Source organism: the organism of the source record quoted next, unplaced genomic scaffold, assembly GCF_019419815.1.
Source record: "Pyrus x bretschneideri cultivar Hongxiangsu unplaced genomic scaffold, Pyrus_bretschneideri_v1 Contig31, whole genome shotgun sequence".
In the NCBI taxonomy this organism is placed as follows: domain Eukaryota; kingdom Viridiplantae; phylum Streptophyta; class Magnoliopsida; order Rosales; family Rosaceae; genus Pyrus; species Pyrus x bretschneideri.
The window spans coordinates 975,578-996,929 of NW_025999624.1; the positions used below are offsets into that span (position 1 = coordinate 975,578).

The 21,352-nt window shown below is 36.7% G+C and overlaps 1 non-coding gene across 1 annotated transcript; it reads right to left on the reverse strand.

The window, feature by feature from the left end:
• Positions 1-13,222: 13,222 nt before the first annotated feature.
• LOC125480077 lies at positions 13,223-13,328 on the reverse strand. The gene has a single exon (XR_007260486.1). It is a non-coding gene; the product is annotated as a small nucleolar RNA R71 (small nucleolar RNA).
• Between the last annotated feature and the right edge of the window lie 8,024 nt (positions 13,329-21,352).

Sequence of the window (21,352 nt, forward strand, 5' to 3'; positions counted from 1 at the left end):
TTAATCCCCGGTCTAGAACGATCCGTACTTACATATCTACTACAATTGTCACAAATAGGGTTTAATTTGTGTGTCAAGTTAATTTTCACATCAAGCATATTTATGCTACTTAGTTATGTTGTTTCCTTACATTTAGTTAGCTAATTACTACTTATTATAGTGTTTTAAGCGATTTTCGTGTGTTTGTAGGTCCTAATGACAAAGTTGGCAAGAAAAGGCAATTTTGTGCCTTTTAGAGCAATTTTGGGCTTATTATGGATAGCTTGTATATGGAGCAAGGTGGATGGATGAATTTGGAGTAAAAAGAGGCTAGGAGCATGCTACAAATCAGATGAGACAAGTTCAAGACAAAGAAGATAAGGAAAGAGCAAGAAATATGGAAACTTATCCTAACAACCTTATCTTATCCAAACCTTCTCCTATCTTATCCTAACCTAATCTTGTTCCACCTTAATTCTAGCTGCAAGTGGACCTAAAAACATGATTTCTAGAAGCCTTATCTGACCCTAAAAGGGTGCCATACCCTTCCCCCTTTTATTTCTTCTAGAAGAGCCAAAATCAGCCACAAAACACCTTGTTTCTAGAAGGCCCAATTTTGGGCGAATTTCCCTAACCTTTTTCCTCTTGGATTCTGATTTAAATTGGCCCTTGTCCTCTTGGATTTGGATTGTATAAGTCCATATTAGAAATTAATTGGGCTATGACTTAATTTCCAAGCCTTGCCGCACCCTAGGAACCCTAATCACTTGTTTCTGCTAAGTTTAACCTTAATTCTAATTTCCTAGGGTTTTGCCGTGCTATATCTATATATGTATCTTAATGTGCCGCACCCCCTTACACACCCTATGCAGCCATTCATCCTTCAATTCATTCATTCATTCACACCACACACCATATATTCAGAAACATAACCTTTGCCGCAACCCTAGGGAGAAGAAGGAGTTGTCATGGCTTCCATAGGAGAAAGACAACCTTGTGCCACAAGAAATCTGCATCCACTGGAGACTTTCAGAGTTCTTTCTTCCCTCGTTTCATTTCCATGTTTATTTTAATTTGCTTTTCAATTGTTATGAACATGCGTAACTAAATTTTTCTTAGTTAGAGGTGAATCAAAGCCATGGACTTATGTTTCATATGAATTGATTTCCTCCAGTTTTTGTTTCTTGAATTGTGAATGCAATTTACTTAACTAATTTATTGAAAACTTGTTCTTGTGTGTTGATTAAGGATGCATACTTAGTTTTCATGCATGAATTTGATGCTAGAATATAACGAAATTTCACCTAATCGTTATGAACTTATATTCACAAGTAGTAAAAATCACTAGTTATGATTGTGTCAATTAAATTCTAGGCAAGAGTATCATGCAATTCATAGTTACGAATGCCTAGTCAATGCTTATGGTTTTCAAAAGGCTTAATGATCTTTGATTGTATCTCTATTATACGGTTCATGTAGGGAACTTGATAAGAATAATTTGGTTGTCGATGCGTATTCCATCCAATTCAATGAAACTAGGAAAATCTGAAAGTTAATTTGTGCTTCTCACAATTAATTTGGGGCATTGTCATTCATGGTTTAAAGGGATAATAACTGGAAATTAATTTGTGTTACATATGTGCATGTGTGGAGAAGGACCCTCTAACTAGTCTTTTACCCATTCAATTCACCTAATTTAGTGTCTAATCTGTTTAGTTTACATTCTGATTAATTTAATTAATCTTGTCCAAATCAACTCCCCCTTTTATTAAGTGTGTTAGATTAATTAGAAGAGTGTTTGAATCTGTCCAATTTAGTGTTTTGAGTCTAAGTTAGTTAAAATTCGTCCAAATAACTTGTTAGGTCTAGAATTGAGTCTTTTTAATTGTTTGTTGTTGTTTTGAGTGTTTTAATTTAGTTTTGAGTATATAGAGTCTAGTTTAGTGTTTTTGAGTCTTATTTGAGTTGATTAGCATCCCTAGTTAATCCCCAGTTTCGAACGATCCCTACTTACATATATACTAAAATTGTCACAAATAGGGTTTAATTTGTGTGTCAAGTTAATTTTCAGATTGGATCAAAAGTGTGTTGCTGGTCAAAGGTGCACAATTTTTCCATTTATAGTGCATTTGGACTATTTTTGGCTTTAATAAAACAAATTTTAAAAATAAAAATGAGCGTGTATTTGGCGCCTATTGGAACTGAAGTAAATAAATACATGTAATGCGCTACTGGGACCATAAGAATGAGTATTGGAAAAAAAAATCAAAAGCTTATTGGGTGTCAAACGTACCATGCTTTTGGGCATTAACAAAAACAAACGAGCGTGCGTTTGATGCGCATTTGAATTTATGCAAATAAACACATGTAATGCACTACCATGATCATAAGAATGAGTACTCAAATGATCAAATGCTTCTTGGGTGTCAAAAGCACACAGTTTTTTTTTTTTTACTTGAAGTGCTTTTGGACTGTTTTGGCATTAATAAACACAAATGAGTGTGCGTTTCACACCCATTGGAACTTAAGAAAATAAATACATTAAAAGCACTACTTAGACCATAAGATTGAGTACACAAAAGATCAAAACTTTTGGGGCGTCAAACATACCATGTTTTCTATGTGGAGTGCATTTGGATCGTTTTCGACATTAATGATGTGAAAATTAACTTGACACACAAATTAAACCCTATTTGTGACAATTGTAGTATATATGCAAGTAGGGATCGTTCTAGACCGAGGATTAACTAGGGATGCTAATCAACACAAATAAGACTCAAAAACACCAAACTAGACTCTATAGACTCAAAACTAACTTAAAACAGCAACAAACACTCAAAAAGACTCAATTCTAGACCTAACAAGTGATTTTGGTGAAAATAAAACTTAACTTGACTCAAAAGACTAAAAGAAAACAGATTTTGACTCAAATAACAAGACTAAATGAAAAGGGGGCTTGTTTTTGACGAATTTAAAACTTAAAACAAAAACTTTGCATAAAACACTTTGTAAAAATGAATTTGGGTGAAATAAATGGGTGAAAGGCTAGTTAGAGGGTCCTTCTCCACACATGACATATGCATATAAACTAATTTCTAGTTATTATTCCTTTAGACTATGAATGACAATGCCCCAAATTAACCGTGATAGCACAAATTAACTCTCAGATTTTCCTTAAATCATTGAATTGGATGGGATACGCATCGCAACCAAATTATCCTTATCAAGTTCCCTAACTATGAAAAGCATGATAGAAAGACATATCAAAGGTCATTAAGTTCTTTGAAAACCATAAGCATTGACAAGACATTTGTAACTACGAAAAGCATGATACTCATACCAAGGATTTACTTAACACAATCATGACTAATGATTTCCACTACTTGTGAATATAAGCTCATAACAATTAGGTGAAACTCCCTTATACTTTAGCATCAAATTCATGCATGCAAATTAAGTGTTGACCCCCAATCAACATACATAAACAAGTTTTGATAACTCAGATAAGCAAATCACATTCAAGGCTTAAGAAACAATAACTGGATGTAATCAATTCATATAAAACATATAATAATGGCTTCGAATTCACCTCTAATTAAAAAGAAATTAGTTCCACATGTTCATCATAATTGAAAACCAAATTAAGTTATCTAAGTTATTAAAACTTGTTTATGTATGTGGGTTGGGGTTCGACACTTAATTTGCATGCATGAATTTGATGCTAGAGTATAAGAGGGTTTCACGTAATAGTTATTCACTTATATTCACAAGTAGTGGAGGTTGCTAGTCACAATCGTGTTAAGTAAATCCTTGGTATGAGTCTCAGGCGTTTCATAGTGATAAATGCCTTGTCAATGCTTATGGTTTTCACAAAACTTAATGACTTTTGATATGTATCTTTAATATGCGTTTCATATAAAGGACTTGAGAAAGATAATTTGGTTGTAATGCGTATTCATTCAATTCAATGAAATAAGGAAAATTTGATGGTTAGTTGATAGGAGCATATTTAGGCGACTTAACTAGCTTATTCTTGTGCATTTATGCTATTATTTCTTATTTAATGTCGCATTACAACTCAATTTCGTGTGTTTGTAGGACCTATGGGGTAAAGTATCAAGAAAGGTCATTTTGGTGCATTTTGGAGCAATTTTGGACACTATGTGGATAGCTTACATTTGGGCTAACATGGATGGACGAATTTTGACTTCAAGAGGCTAGAAATGTGATAAGAAGAGGAAGGAATAAGCTTGGGACAAAGTGGATAAGGTAGGAGCTCAAAAGAGGAAACATTATCCAAAACCTTATCTACCCTTATCCAACATTATCCAAAACATTATCCAAACCTTATCTCATCTTATCCTATCCAAACATTATCATGTCTTAATCCTAATTGCATGGGGACCTAAATGGATAATTCTAGAACCTATTTCTAGAAGAATCCTAGTCTAGAAGGCCCAAATCAGCCACAAAACCCATTCTTTCTATAAGCCCTTGAAAAGTGGCGCCCCAAACCTTTCTAGAAGGCTTGGCCTTGCCTTGCAAGCCAAGCAAACCTCTCCCCTAAATCAGCCGCACCTCCCTAGGCCCAATCCCTTTGGGATTCAGATTTCCAAGGCCTAATCCTTGTGGATTTGGGTATACAAATCCTTTTATAAAACTATGTGGGCCAAAAACCTCTTCCTAAGTGGATTTGACAACCCATGGCCGAATTCTAGGGCCCTAATCCATAAAATCTGTTCAGTCCAACCCTAATCTACTTAACCCTAGGACTATATAAGCATACTTTCAGCCAAAAATTCGTACCACCCCCTTATGCTATTCAGAAACCCTTGTGCCGCACCTCCATTCTCCATTCTAAGCCTCCATACACCTCCCTACACATCCATACACTTCTGTCGCACCCTTCCCCACCATAATCAACCATCATCCATCCCTCTAAACAAGGGAACACCATCCAAAACCACCAATTCCAGCACCTACACTTTGTGCCGCAGCAAGGAGGAGGAAGAGGAGCCAATCTGTGCATCGAATCCATCTTGGAATTGCTGAGCATTTAGGTGTAATCTTTCTTATGATTTCAATGTTTAAATTCAATACTTTTTGTTGTGCAAGCATGAGGAACTAATCCCCCCTTTGGCTAGGGGGGAATTTCGAAACCATGGTTATATTTGCATGATGATTTGATTACTTTCAGTTGTGATTTCATGAATGATGAATTCAATTTGCTTATCTATTTTAATTAAAACTTGCTTATGTATATGAATTGAGAGTGCATGCTTGATTTGCATGCATAAACATGATGCTAGGGTATGAGGGAACTTCACCTAATCGTTGGGAACTTATATTCATGAGTAGTTAAGATTGTTGGTCACAATTATGATAAGTGAATTCTTGGCATAAGTATCATGCGCTTTCATAGTTATGAATGCCTCGTCAACACCTATGATTTCAATAGAATCTAATGATCTTTGATTGTCTTTCTTTTATGCGCTTTCATATAGAAAATTTTTAAGGAATAATTTGATTGCAATGCGCCAATTCCATTCAATTCAATGACCTAAGGGAAATCGGAGAGTTAATTTAAGCGTACCTAATTAACTTGGGGTGTTGAGGTTCATGAATTCATTGATTAAGCAACTGGAAATTGTATTATGTGCAAGTATGCCATGTGTGGAGAAAAACCTCCTAGCCATCTCACCATCCACTTAATTCCATCAATTTCGTCCAAATCTGCCTAGTTTACATATTTGTTTTGTTTTGTTTATTTTCGTCCAAAACCAAATCCCCATTTATTCTAGAGTGTCTAATTGGTCCAAATATGTTTTAGATTGTGTTTTTGAGAGTTTTGAGTCAAGTTAGAACCAATTTTCGTCCAAATTTGTGTTTAGGCTCAAAACTGCCCAGATTGTGTTTTTAAGGCAGTTTTGAGTGTCTTTAGCCTATTTTGAGTCTTGTGAACGTGTTTGAGTCTTTTTACGTGAGTTTAAGTGTTTGAAAGGATAATTTTAGTTATTTGAGTTAGTTTAGAGTGTTTAGCAAGCCCTCCTAATCCCCGGTGTAAGAACGATCCCTACTTATTTATATGCTACAATTGTCAAAAGAGGGTTAATTTGTGTGTGAAGTTAATTTTCGCATCATTAGTTGTGCGATGCAACTAACTTGGGGCATTGTCATTCATAGTCTAAAGGAAAAATAACTTGAAATTGGTTTATATGCATATATCATGTGTGGAGAAGGACCCTCTAACTAGCCTTTCACCCATTTTATTCACCTAATTTCGTTTTTCAAAAGTGTTTTCTACAAAGTTTTTGTTTTAAGTTTTAAATTCATCAAAAACAATCCCCCTTTCATTTAGTCTTGTTATTTGAATCAAAATCTGTTTTCTTTGAGTCTTTTGAGTCAAGTTAAGTCCTATTTTCATCCAAATAACTTGTTAGGTCTAGAATTGAGTCTTTTTGATTGTTGGTTGCTGTTTTAAGTGTCTTTAGTGTTTTTGAGTCTTATTTGTATTGATTAGCATCCCTAGTTAATCCCCGGTCTAGAACGATCCCTACTTACATATCTACTACAATTGTCACAAATAGGGTTTAATTTGTGTGTCAAGTTAATTTTCACATCAAATTTTGGCGCCGTTGCCGGGGATTAGCAAACTTGCTAATCCCTTTTGTTTATGTCGTGTCAAAGTGTCTTTTGTGTGGCTTTGTGTCTTTTTGTTTATGGTTGCCATGCCCCTTTAAAGTGGTTACTAATTTGTTTTTGTTCTTTGTCTCAGGTACTAGTTTATGACTCATCGTTCTCAACCTATTCGTGCAAACATATTGGATTTTGACGACGATTTTGAATGAACTTTGAGAAAAAAGAAGAAGCAACCAGAACCTAATCCACCTAGTTCAAGTTCAGAGTCCGAATCTAAATTTGAAGAAGAAGAGAGTATGGCTGCGGACAATGGAACAATCAAAGAACTTTCGGCCTCGGGATTAGACAATGCCTTGCCTTTATGCATTCAATATCCTATGGCAACTCAAGGCAGGACCGATGAGTCCGAATTGAAGTCTAGCTTGTTGCATCACATTCCCAAATACCATGGGCTGTCCATGGAAGATCCAAACAAGCATCTTAAGGAGTTTGAAGTGATATGTTCAAGAAAGACACCCATCAATGTCGATGGGAACATTTTGAAGATAAAACCTTTCCATTCTCTCTTTTGGAAAAGGCTAAAGATTGGCTATACGAATTGGCACCCGGAACCTTTACTTCTTGGGAAAGTATGAAACGAGCATTCTTGGAGAAATTCTTCCCAACTTCAAGAGTGATTCTTTTGAGGAAGAAAATTAGTGGCATTCAACAAAACCAAGGGGAGTCTTTTCCAGCATATTATGAACGTTTCAAGACTCTAGTTGCGTTATGCCCTCAACATCAAATGAAGGAAGAAATTTTAATTCAATATTTCTACGAATGACTCCTTCCACTTGAGAGACAAATGCTAGATGCCTCGGCAGGGGGTGCTTTGGTTGACAAAACACCAGTGACTACCAAGGTCCTAATTGCAAATCGAGCCTTGAATGCACAACAATACGAGGGAGTTGGACAAAGAGACCCCCCATGGCAACAACAAGTGAATGAGGTAAGTGCAATTTCTGAAATTCAATCTCAATTAGCTAATCTCACTATGCTTGTGTCTCAGGTTGTTGAAGGATCCAAAATGCAAGGTGCGGCCATATGTGGAGTGTGCTCTATGTAAGGACATCGCAATGATCAATGTCCTCAATTGATAAAGAATGAAGGATGGGAGAGTGCCCATGCCATGGGGTACCAAAGTCCAAATCAACCAAGGAATGATCCATACTCAAATACATACAATCCGGGATGGAAAGATCACCCAAATTTCAAGTGAAGGGAGCCTTAACAACCTCAACAACAAGGAGGACTTCGACAACCACCCCCTAGGATATATCAAAGGCCATTTGTACAATCTCAACCTCAATCACAAACTGCCCAACAAAACTCAGGTTCGCTAAACAATAATGATCAAACTTTTCAATTACTAACTTCTACATCGTAGGGATTACAAAATCAAAATAATAGAATAACGAACCAAGAAAAAGAGATGAGTGACGTAAAAAAGAAAATAGGGTAGATTTCAGAGTTCCTTGGGCAGTTTAGAGAACAAGGCAAACTTCCTAGTACAACCGTTGTGAATCCAAAGGGAAGCTTTGAAACAGCCAAGGCCATTACGTTGAGAAGTGGTAAGGAGCTTGGAAATCATCCAAAACCATCCAAACAAGGCCTTAATAAGGAGGTAAAGCTGCTGCAAGAAGAAGAACAAGGAGCAAAGGCCATGGCAAGGGAAGCCAAAACCTTGCCTCAACCCCCTGGTGCACCAAAACCATCCCAAACCACCAAGGTAAGTCCAAATTCGAATTTGTCTAGTTCTATTCCACTAAATGTGCCCTTTCCTAGCAGGTTTATGCAATCTAAGACAGAGGTGGATGAAAAAGACATCCTGGAGACGTTTAGGAAGGTGCATGTCAATATCCCACTCCTTAATGCAATAAAGCAAATTTCGAAGTACGCTAAGTTTTTGAGGAAGATTTGTACAACAAGGAAACGGATTCGGGAGAAAGAGGTGGTACATGTAAGTGAGAATGTCTCTGCAATGTTGCAAAGAAAGCTGCCACCTAAATCCAAAGATCCAGGTAGTTTCACTATCCCTTGTGTAATTGGTAATACAAGGTTCGAACATGCTATGTTAGATTTAGGTGCATCAATTAATGTCATACCATACTCTGTTTATGCATCTATGAATCTAGGAGAGCTTAAAAATTATGGTGTTATTATTCAATTAGCCGATCGATCTAATGCATACCCGAGAGGAGTTTTGGAAGATGTTTTGGTGCAGGTAGACCACTTGATTTTTCCTACAGATTTCTATGTGCTTGACATGGAGGATTCAACCCACTCTCCACCATCGCCACTCTTACTTGGACGACCTTTCATGAAAACAACCCACACCAAGATTGACGTGGCCAAGGGAGCCTTAACTATGGAGTTTGGTGGTGATATGATTAACTTTAAAGTTTCTGAATCCATTGAGAATCCTAATGATGTTCGTTCTTGTTTTGCCATTGGTATAAGTAAAAATATAGGGCAGGAACATTCAAAACCAATCAAGAAGGATGCATCTAGAACCACCATCAAGGAAGGAATTAAATGGAGCACAAGGAGCATGCCACTGCCCTACAAACACCTAATCTGGCCGTGCCTAAGGATACCACACATGCATGCATGGTTAGAAAATTTTCAAGATTGATTACGCATACACAAGCTAGAGTAGATGAATGAAAGATCTTTACCTTTACGTGTACGAATGGAGTTCCAATTTCTGATTTCTGAGCATCTCTTTGCTTAGGGATTGAAAATGCTGATGATATGAGTTCGAATCCGTGCTAGTTTGAAGTTTGGGAGATGGCAGTGTGGTTGAGAGAGAGGGATGAGCTGAAATGAGAACACAGTGACATGCCTTCCTGTTTTCTAGAAAGAGAGGGGGTTTTGTTTTTATTTTCAACAAACCAACAGTTGTTCAGAAATGAGAGTGGTTGTAGGTGTCATTGGGAACCTAACAGGCTGATTTGAAATGAAAAGAAGAGAGCCGTTCGGCTCTGGGCTCGAGGGCACATGCAGGAATCCAATGTTGGATTAAAGGCAGCTAGGGTTTATGGTACGTGTGCGGCATGTGTGTGAGTTCCCATGTGTGCAGCCGAGTGGGCTGCTTTGTGTTACTATGCATATTTTCTCACGGCCCAATCCAGATTTTTCATGGCATCCATTGTCTACTGCACATCAGGTCCTATTTTTTTTTCTTTTTAATTTTTCTTTTATTTAGATTTTGTCTTTTGTCTTTTTATTATTTTATCTGTTTTTATTTTTTTTGTTGTTTTTAGTTTTTTTTTCTTTAGCTAGTTTTTGGTTTTGATCCGCATAACCTTTTATGTTGTCTTTTATTTATTTATTTTTATTTTTATTTTTCACACCTTGAGGACAATGTGTGATTTAAGTTTGGGGGTGGGAAATACAAAAATTTTAGGTTTTTAATTTTTGAGTTCGTTAAAAATTTTCATTCTTTTTAAGTTAATATCCATAGTTTATTTTAAACATTAGAACAAATGGACATGGTGAAGGTTAATGCCACAGTAGAGTCACTTCCATTTATCGTTGCTTAGACACTAATTCATGAGTTATACTTTGAAAACTTTGCACATTCACACCAACATGGTTTGTGGGGAGTGAGATTGAAACACTTACTTTTTGTCTAAGTGTATTTAAGTTTTGTTCTATATAAAATAAAGTTCAGTATGTGTTACTAATAAAGTAATAATTGTCTCACCCGAGACTTTGCCTAGTAACCGGGCCAGTCCTGCCTAATTAGCAGTGATTCTCGCGTCAAACGGTAGAGTTTTGGCATGGGGCAGGGTGGTTAGTTGGTTTCGTAGCCTTTCCAGCTCGGGTTAATAAGTCCTTAGGGGTGTTCTACACCTAGTGCCCTGAAGCCTTAGTGGTTTGGGAGTCATTGACCTAAAGCTTGCTACATGGGTTGGATCGAAAGCTTAAGTGAACTGACATTGCACGACCAATACTGTTACTGAAAAAGAAAAATTATAAAAAAAAAAAAAAAAAAAAAGAAGAGAATTTGAAAAAGAAAAAAAAAAGGTATATGTGAAGTTAGTATGTGTGAAGTATAAATAAAATGGACGAGAGGTAAGGGTTTTAGTCGAGTCTCTTTAACTATGATGGTTCACTTTACACCAAGGGAAGTTCATGAATTCCTTTCTAAGCAGTTGTAAATGATTTAGACTTTGTGGTGGGATTAGTTGGATCTTTTGAAAAGATGTTCTAGTTGTTAAAATTTATTATGGATTGCAATTTGAAGATGGAAGTTTTGTCTTGGTTAATTTTTAGCTAGGTGTCTAGTTTGTTAAGTTTTTATTTTTGTTTGAGTCTTGTTTCGCTTGAGGACAAGCAAAAAGCTAAGTTTGGGGGTATTTTGATGAGCGGATTTTATAGTATATATTTAACCCTATTCTTGGTATATTTTGGTTAATATTTTGAAAGAATTTTGATACTTTGAATTGTTTTTCTAATTTAGGACTTTCGACTTCCTCTGGAGAAAAACATAATTAAATGGACGAATTTTGGAGTAATTCTAGTTGGAGGATGTTCCTGAGTCACTTGGCTTGATTGTATCAAAATATCAGAATTTTCTACCAAGCGGTTATTTTCTGGCGATAAAATAAATGAGCAATGTGCAGTGCTGGAATAGTGACGTTTTGGGCTTGAATTGCATTTTTGAAGTCCAAGATGACCTCGGATGGGTTTGTGGCCTTCTGGAGATGTGTTCAGAACGTCCCGATCTTTAAAACAAGCCATTATGGGCCGGATTTGGAGGATTTCTGAGGCTAAAACGTAGCTGGACAGTTCCCTTGCAGTTTTTCCTAGTTTAATTAGGACTTTGTTTTCTAAGTATTTGATTTTATTATTGACTTCCCTAGTTGGAATAAGAGACTATATTTTAGGGTTTGTAGGGGGGCTCAGCAATTATATTGCTTGGCCGTTCTTAAATAGAGGGGGGAATTTTTGATGATTTGGGGAGAGACAAAGAGTGATTGCTAGGGTTCGTGGATATTTTCTACTTTAAGGTGTTTTCATTCCTTTGACTCATTTTGAATGATATTTCCTTTGATTTTTATTATGAGTATGCGTAACTAATTCTTTTGCTAGGGTTAGGCCATGAACCATAGCATGAATATGTAATTTTGTTAATTTTCTTATGAATGGATGCATGTTTGCTTTGAATTATTAATCACCGCGATTAAATTTATCTATATATTTTAATGATTGATCACCATTAGGGTATTTAGACAAGTTATTTGATGCAATTTCTGTTGGAACATCACCCTGAAATTGAGGAGGGCTTCTTGTGATTAGTAATTGTAAGTTCACTTAAGGCGAACATCACGCTCTTAAGGGTTGCATGGTTTTTCAAAGGGTTTTCACGAAGTTTAATGAGTCTTGCATGTTTATATTTAATCTGAACATCACAGACGGATTGCATGTTAGATATACGTTTTCGCTTGAACATCACAAGGAAAATATGCGTTAGGAAAACCTAACCTTCAAAGCATGGATGTGAAAATTTATAAGTAATTGATAGAATTGCATAGGATTGTAACGGTGACGGCTTAACCCTAGTCTTTCCCTAAATTGTTTTAATTAAAAAACGTTTTTTTCTGTTTGCTGCTTTTATTTTCTAACTTCTAGGTTCTTTAATTGTTAATTCAACATTTTCGAACTCAAAAATCTCAAATCTTTGATAAAAATCTGTTTCAATAGTTAATTAAGAGTTGTTTTAATTATGAATTAATCAAACAATCTTTGTGGACAATGACCTTGCATGAGCAATTATGCTACAATTACCTTGTATTCTTGCAAGTATTTTCAGTGATTTTAACCCTATTTGCATGTGGTAAAAATCCTATCAAGAAATTGGCGCCGTTGCCGGGGATTGTTTTAATTAATTTGTTTTTATCATATTCTTAATTAATTATTTTTGTGCAAAAAATAAAAAATAAAAAAATAATCTCTTTAATTTTAATTGTCGTTTTTTTAATTTCTTCAGATTACTGAAATTTGCGCATGGTCAGCACCAGATCACATTCTGCACAGCTTGTTCAATTTGATCCTGAGTTTGAAAGAACATTACGAAAGCAGCGGCGAGAACAGTTTTTGGCACCTGATCTTTCCCAGAAGGGCACTTTTCTGCAGCACCTAATTTTAGGCGTTTCAGAAAGTAGAGAAACAATGGCTTTTGCCATGCCCGAAGCTGGGCAACCTTTGAGACAAACACTAGCAGCCCGTGCTAACGAATTACCGAGTTGCGTTGTTTATCCAGAAGATGAAGGCGATACTTTTGAGATTAGACATCACATGTTGGAAATATTGCCTACTTTCCATGGACTAGCTCATGACGATCCTAACATGCACATTACTGAATTTCTGATGGGTTGCAAGAATATTTTGGTTAGAGGGTTTTCTGCAGAATCTATTAAGCTTCGTCTTTTTCCCTATACTTTAAAAGACAAGGCGAAAACATGGCTTTTTACACTCCCATCTGGGAGCATCACTTCCTGGGCACAGTTAAGCGAAAAGTTCTTAAGCAAGTTTTATCCAGCATCCAAGACTCTTGACATAAGAACTAAAATTCTATCTGTTGTTCAAAAGCCTAATGAAGAGTTCCATGAAGCTTGGGAGCGATTTTCAGATTTATTCAGGAAGTGTCCTCATGCTGATATTAATGGTGACACAAGAATGCAAATATTCTACAGGGGTTTAAATCCAACTACAAAGAGTTATGTGAATGCATCATCCGGAGGTTCATTTTCAGATAAAAATGCTCAACAAGCATTTCAGTTATTTGAGAAAATGGCTACAGAGACACAACAATGGGCAGCGGACCAGACACAAACCAGAGGCGTTTTTGATATGTCAATTGGAACTCCACATGTATCTGCTCAAATCGAAAAAATGGAGAGGAAACTTGAAAATTTTGACTCAAAATTTGACATGCTTTTACATAAAATAACAGTACCAGTGCAGCAGGTTGCTGTACAGCAGCCTACTGCGGCAGTTTGTAGCATCTGCAGCATGCCAAATCATGATTTTATGGGCTGCCCACACAAAGACGCCTATCCTGAACACGTGGCAGAACAAGTAAATGCATTTAACAATTTTCAGAGACTTAGAAATGATCCATATTCTAATTTTTATAACCCAGGTTGGAGGGATCACCCAAATATGAAGTGGGGAGGAAACCAGCAGGTGCAACATTTTCAGCAAAATCATGTACAGCAGCCAGTTGTGCAACCCAAACGTTCTTTGGAGGATACACTCCAAATGTTTATGCAATCTACAAAGCAGTACATAGACAAAAATGATCAGAATATGCAGAATGTACAAGCTTCAATTCAAAATCTGGAAAAGCAATTTGGACAGTTAGCAAGTCATATCACAGAAAGAGAAAAAGGCAAATTTCCTAGCCAAACAGTCCCTAATCCACGGGGTTCAGAAGAATGCAGTGCTGTTAGAATTTTGAGGTGTGGTAAAAGCTATGATAATCGTGAGAATGCAAAAAGTGAAGACAAGTCTGTAGAAAATCCTACAGAATTTGCTGCAAAACCTGCAGAACCTACCGCTGCACAACTTGCCAAAAACAATCCAGCAACAGAAAAATGCACAAAACATGTTTATGAGGCCCCAATTCCATATCCAGAACGTTTGAAGCCAACAGCAAAAGACAAGCAACTGAGGGACTTCATGCAAACTCTATCTAAAGTTCAGATTAATCTGCCACTACTTGATGCAATAAAAAACATTCCATCATATGCCAAATTTTTGAAAGATGTGTGCACTCACAAAAAGAGATTGGTTGATTTTGAAAAAGTTGTTTTGACTGAACAGTGCAGCGCAGTTCTACAGCACAAATTACCACCCAAAAAGAAAGATCCAGGGAGTTTTACAATTTCTTGCACCCCACATGCACCCTTTATTCTTCATCATTGCAACCATGGCACATTTACACCAACAAAACAACTCCCATGCCGTGGCCTACTCATATTCCCATTTCCTTTCCAACATCTCACATGCATTTCCACCTTCCTACTTCATCATTTCACCACATTCTCCCTCTTTAACTCATTTCATTATTCATTCACTTTGCATTCATTCAATTCCACCCCACATGCACCCTTTATTCTTCATCATTGCAACCATGGCACATTTACACCAACAAAACAACTCCCATGCCGTGGCCTACTTATATTCCCATTTCCTTTCCAACATCTCACATGCATTTCCACCTTCCTACTTCATCATTTCACCATATTCTCCCTCTTTAACTCACATGCATTCATCATAATACACAAACACATTAAACAAATAGCCATATACACCTCCACTCCTCCTATAAATACCCTTGCATTCATTCATTCAAGCATCATCTCATTTCATACACAACACACCACAAACACTTCCATCTTCTCCCTAGCCGTGAGTTTCTCTCCATTTCCCTTCCATTTCTCCTCCATTTCTTCCATTTCCATAATCCCCCAATCCATTCAACACACCAACAACATCCCTTAGTCCTTGTGCCACAATAAAGAGGAAGATAAGAGGGCCTAAACGTTCATACAATTCACGTTTGAGTTGTTGGAATGTTTACGCGTTTCTTTGATTTCAATGTTTAAATTCAATTCTCTTTGTTTTGTAATATGAGGAATGGAAGAGAAGAGTGCCTAAACGTTCATACAATTCAAGTTTGAGTTGTTGGAATGTTTAGGTGTTTCTTTGATTTCAAAGTTATGAGGAACTAAACCCTTTTTGGCTAGGGTGATTTCAATACCATGATTATTTATGTGATATGAATTGATGAATTCCGGTTATGAACTCTTGATTCGTGAATGCAATTGGCTTAACTATTTTATGATTAACTTATTTGTGTTTGTTGATTGAGGGTCGACACTTAATTAGCATGCATGAATATGTGGCTAAAGTTTAAGAAGGTTTCACATAATCGTTACTAACTTATACTTGAAAGTAGTGAAGGTCGCTTGTCACGATCGCGTTAAATTTAATTCTTAGCATGAGTAACATGATGTCATAGTTGCAAATGCTTTGTCAATGCTTATGGTTTTCATTATTCTTAATGATCTTCGATTGTATCTCTATTATGATGACATGTAGGGAACTTTTGAGAATGTTTTGGGTTGTCGAATGATGCCATCCAATCCAATAATATAAGGAAAATCTGAGGGTTAACTAGTGATGTCACGGTTAATTTGGGGCATTGTCGTTCATAATTCAATGAAGGAATAACTGGAAATTGATTCATATGCATAAATATCATGTGTGGAGAAAGAACCTCTAGCTAATTCACCAACCATCTAATTTCACAACACTTGTTTACAATCTGCCCATTTTTGTTTCCAAGTATCCAGTTTATTTCAATTTTCGTCAAACCTCAATCCCCCTTTTGCTTTAATGTTCAATATAGTTAGAAATCAATTTAGTTTGTGTTTTTAAAGCATTTTGATTCTTTTGGTTTGTCTTAGTGTTTTAACGTTTAGTTTCACATTCTTTGAGTCTAGTTTAGTGTTTTATATTGTTTTTACGTTTTTAAGTCAATTTAGAAGGTTTTAGCAAGCCCTCCTAATCCCCAGTCTAGAACGATCCCTCACTTATCCATTCTACTACAATTGTCAAACGAGGGTTTAATTTGAGTGTCAAGTAATTCTCGCATCAGTTGACATCTGATCCATTATTGAGTGTTTTACATAGTCCAGATACAGCACAAACAGAGGATGAAGACATTTTTGAGTATGTAACAGCATTAGACAGTGTACCAGCCCAATTACCACGTTGGAGACATGTTTACGAAAGCCTTGGAGAGCCGAAAACGCCCTTGAAACCTTCTAAATTGCAACCCCCAAAAGTGGAGCTAAAATCATTGCCAGAACATTTAAAATATGCACATCTTGGGGGAAATGAAACGCTGCCAGTTATTATTGCTTCAGATTTGACAAGCATAGAAGAGGAAAAATTACTGCGTGTTTTAAGAAAATACCAAGATGCATTGGGGTGGACCTTAGCCGATATTAAGGGTATAAGCCCAACAATTTGCATGCACAGAATATTGATGGAGGATGACGTAAAGCCGATAGTTGATGCTCAAAGAAGGTTAAATCCTATCATGAAAGAAGTTGTGCGGAACGAAGTAATGAAACTACTTGATGCAGGCATGATTTATCCAATTTCTGACAGTAAATGGGTTAGCCCTACACAAGTTGTGCCTAAGCGTGTAGGTATTACAGTGGTGAAAAATGATAATGATGAGTTAATTCCTACAAGATTGACTACAGGTTGGAGAATGTGTGTGGACTACAAAAAGCCTAACGCAGGGACAAGGAAAGACCATTTTCCATTGCCTTTCATTGACCAGATGTTGGAACGGTTAGCTGGACGAGCATTTTATTATTTTCTAGATGGGTATTCCGGGTACAATCAAATTCCAATTGCACCAGAGGATCAAGAGAAAACCACTTTCACTTGTCCATTTGGTACTTTTGCTTATCGGAGGATGCCATTTGGGCTATGTAATGCACCAGCCACCTTTCAACGGTGCATGATAAGCATATTTTCAGGCTTGGTTGAAAGAATTGTTGAGGTATTCATGGATGATTTCTCAGTTTTTGGGGATAGTTTTGATCTTTATCAACAAAATTTATCTCAAGTTCTTGAAAGATGTCAAGAAACAAACTTAGTGTTAAACTGGGAGAAGTGTCATTTTATGGTAAAACAAGGCATTGTTTTGGGACATCTTGTTTCAAACAAAGGAATTGAAGTTGACAAGGCAAAGATTGATGTTATTGCTAATTTGCCGCCTCCTACTACAGTAAAGAGCATTCGATCATTCTTAGGACATGCTGGGTTTTATCGACGGTTCATTAAGGATTTCTCCAAGATTAGCCGTCCTTTGTGCAACCTACTTGCTAAGGACGCCCCATTTAATTTTGATGCTAATTGTTTAGAGGCATTTAACAAGTTAAAGACACTTTTAACTACAACTCCTATCATTGCTGCACCTAATTGGGGTTTACCATTTGAGTTGATGTGTGATGCTTCTGATTATGCAATTGGGGCAGTTCTTGGTCAGAGAAAAGATAAAATTCCTCAAGTCATCTACTATGCTAGTAGGACATTAAATGATGCACAATTGCATTATGCAACCACTGAAAAGGAGCTATTGGCAGTTGTTTTTGCATTGGAAAAGTTTAGATCTTACTTGGTTGGGGCTAAGGTTATCATTTACAAAGACCATGCTGCATTGAAATATTTATTATCTAAAAAGGATGCCAAGCCAAGGTTAATTCGTTGGGTTTTGCTTCTGCAAGAATTTGATTTAGAAATCAGAGATAAAAAAGGCAGTGAAAACGTTGTGGCTGATCACTTATCCAGGCTGGTCAGCACCAGCCCAGCTGAAGATGATTTACTTCCTTTAAATGAGAGTTTTCCTGATGAACAACTTATGGCCATTTGCAGCAAAACTCCGTGGTTTGCAGATATTGTCAATTATTTGGCTAAGGGTATTTTGCAGCCAGATATAACTTTCCAGCAAAAGAAAAAGTTTTTAGCAACGGTTCGGTATTATTTTTGGGATGAGCCTTACCTATACAAGTATTGCCCAGACCAAATTATTCGTAGGTGTATTCCTGCAGAAGAGCAAGAAAGTGTTCTGACGTTTGCACATCAGCATGCTTGTGGTGGTCATTTTGGGGGAAAACGAACAGCAGCTAAAATATTACAAAGTGGGTTGTATTGGCCTTCTATTTTTAAAGATGCTCATGTTTGGTGTCAGGCTTGTGATAGATGTCAACGAGTGGGAAATCAGTCCAAGCGAAATGAAATGCCACAACAAAGTATTTTGGTGGTTGAATTATTCGATGTTTGGGGCATTGATTTTATGGGACCATTCCCATCATCCAATGGCAATCAGTACATATTGGTGGCCGTTGAATATGTTTCTAAGTGGGTCGAGGCCATTGCAACACCAACAAATCAAGGATCTGTGGTACTGAAATTCCTCCAGGGCATTATTTTTCCATGTTTTGGAACACCTAGGGCAATTATCAGCGATGGGGGCAAGCATTTTTTAAATAAACAATTTGCTGCATTACTTGCTAAATATGGGATAAGTCATCGGGTGGCCACTGCATACCACCCTCAAACTTCTGGGCAAGTTGAAGTTTCTAATAGAGAACTTAAGCGTATTTTAGAGAAAACAGTCAATGCCAGCCGCAAAGACTGGAGTGTTAAGTTAAATGATGTTTTATGGGCCTATAGAACAGCGTATAAAACACTGATTGGGATGTCCCCCTTTCGGCTTGTTTATGGTAAGGCGTGCCATCTACCTATGGAGCTTGAACATAAGGCTTATTGGGCAATTAAGGAGCTTAATTATGCGTATGATGCAGCTGGAGAAAAACGCAAATTGCAATTGTGCGAGTTGGAAGAACTCAGAAATGATGCATATGAGAGTGCAAAGATATACAAAGAGAAAACAAAAGCATTCCATGATAGCAAACTTCTTCACAAACAGTTTCAGTCAGGTCAAAAGGTTTTGTTTTTCAATTCAAGGTTGAAGTTATTCCCTGGAAAATTAAAATCAAGGTGGCAGGGTCCTTATATTGTTACTAAAGTTTATCCACACGGGGCTGTGGATATTAAACATGGGGAGACAGGTTTTGAGTTTAAAGTAAATGGCCATCGACTCAAACACTACTTGGAAGCACCATTTGACATTGCAGCTGAGTCAATGACTCTAAAGGAACCAGTGATTTGACCACTAACCTTCAGCAATGTCTAGCTATAGACGTTAACTAAAGCGCTAGTTGGGAGGCAACCCAACTTTCTATCCCCATTCTTTTTAGTTTCTGTTAAATTCAGTCAAGTATTTTATGGTTGTTAATGTCAGTCCTATTTGTTTCACTTATTATAAAAGTAAAAAAAAAAAAAACAAATAAAATTTGAAAAATACAAAAATATTTTGTTTTTTTTAATTTATCTTTTTATGGCAGTATCTATGCGAATCTGATACACAGGTCTACGAATGTGCAGGTTGCTTTCAAAACATGCAAGGCACAAACAAGAAACAGAATGGAAAGTGCTGGAATCATGCACCTAGCAGCAAGTCTACTTTACCATCAACCATAGCAGTTACTCAAAGCATAAATCGACGAAGGAAATATGGAGCATGTTCGGGATTATACCTATGCAAATGCGCATCTGGGAATTTCTTTTGGTTTCCCAGTACCTCCATTTGGTTGAGCCTCGCTGGACTGTACGAACCTGAAAACAATATTTGAGTATGAGATACTAATTCAACAGATCTTTATGACAGCGTTAAAGTTTGGGGGTTTCAAAGTGCAGATCTAATTCTACATCAGCGCAAAAGACGAGTTTTATACCTTCAGTTTCTTGGATCGTTGCGGTTTGGTGGACCTCCATCCTTCTACTTGCCGATTGAAGTCTTATACCTTGCATGAATACAAAAGTAGGGTCACCAGCCACTTGTAATTTGACTGGGCGTATTCACATCAATGGAGCATGCAGTTATTAAGTTCAAAACGAAGTGTGCAGTCCTGTTAGCCCTTTTGTTGTTCACATTGTTAACAGGATCTAGGGTTTTCAACGTTTTGGTTCCAAGTCACATTTGGTCTCATATTTTCTGTTCCATCCTGATCCAGATATAGGGGCCTATTTCTCACTACTGCGACTGAAATTCATTAAGTTCCGATTTCCAAACAAAAAAAAAAAAATCAAGACTAAACATTGGTGAGTGTAGATCTATACCTTTGCTTTCGGATCGACCAGCTCCAGTTGTCGTTTGCATGCGTTCATGGATCCATGACCTCACTATCGTCTCTTGCATCCTCATCTGATTTGCGAGCATGTGGTGTTCTTCGTACATTCATTTTCCGTGTCCTTGCGGATCCATGGTGCCTCTCCACAGCTAACACACATGCATGCATGGTTAGAAAATTTTCAAGATTGATTACGCATACACAAGCTAGAGCAGATGAATGAAAGATCTTTACCTTTACGTGTACGAATGGAGTTCCAATTTCTGATTTTTCATGGCATCCATTGTCTACTGCACATCAGGTCCTATTTTTTTTTCTTTTTAATTTTTCTTTTATTTAGATTTTGTCTTTTGTCTTTTTATTATTTTATCTGTTTTTATTTTTTTTGTTGTTTTTAGTTTTTTTTTCTTTAGCTAGTTTTTGGTTTTGATCCGCATAACCTTTTATGTTGTCTTTTATTTATTTATTTTTATTTTTATTTTTATTTTTCACACCTTGAGGACAATGTGTGATTTAAGTTTGGGGGTGGGAAATACAAAAATTTTAGGTTTTTAATTTTTGAGTTCGTTAAAAATTTTCATTCTTTTTAAGTTAATATCCATAGTTTATTTTAAACGTTAGAACAAATGGACATGGTGAAGGTTAATGCCACAGTAGAGTCACTTCCATTTATCGTTGCTTAGACACTAATTCATGAGTTATACTTTGAAAACTTTGCACATTCACACCAACATGGTTTGTGGGGAGTGAGATTGAAATACTTACTTTTTGTCTAAGTGTATTTAAGTTTTGTTCTATATAAAATAAAGTTCAGTATGTGTTACTAATAAAGTAATAATTGTCTCACCCGAGACTTTGCCTGGTAACCGGGCCAGTCCTGCCTAATTAGCAGTGATTCTCGC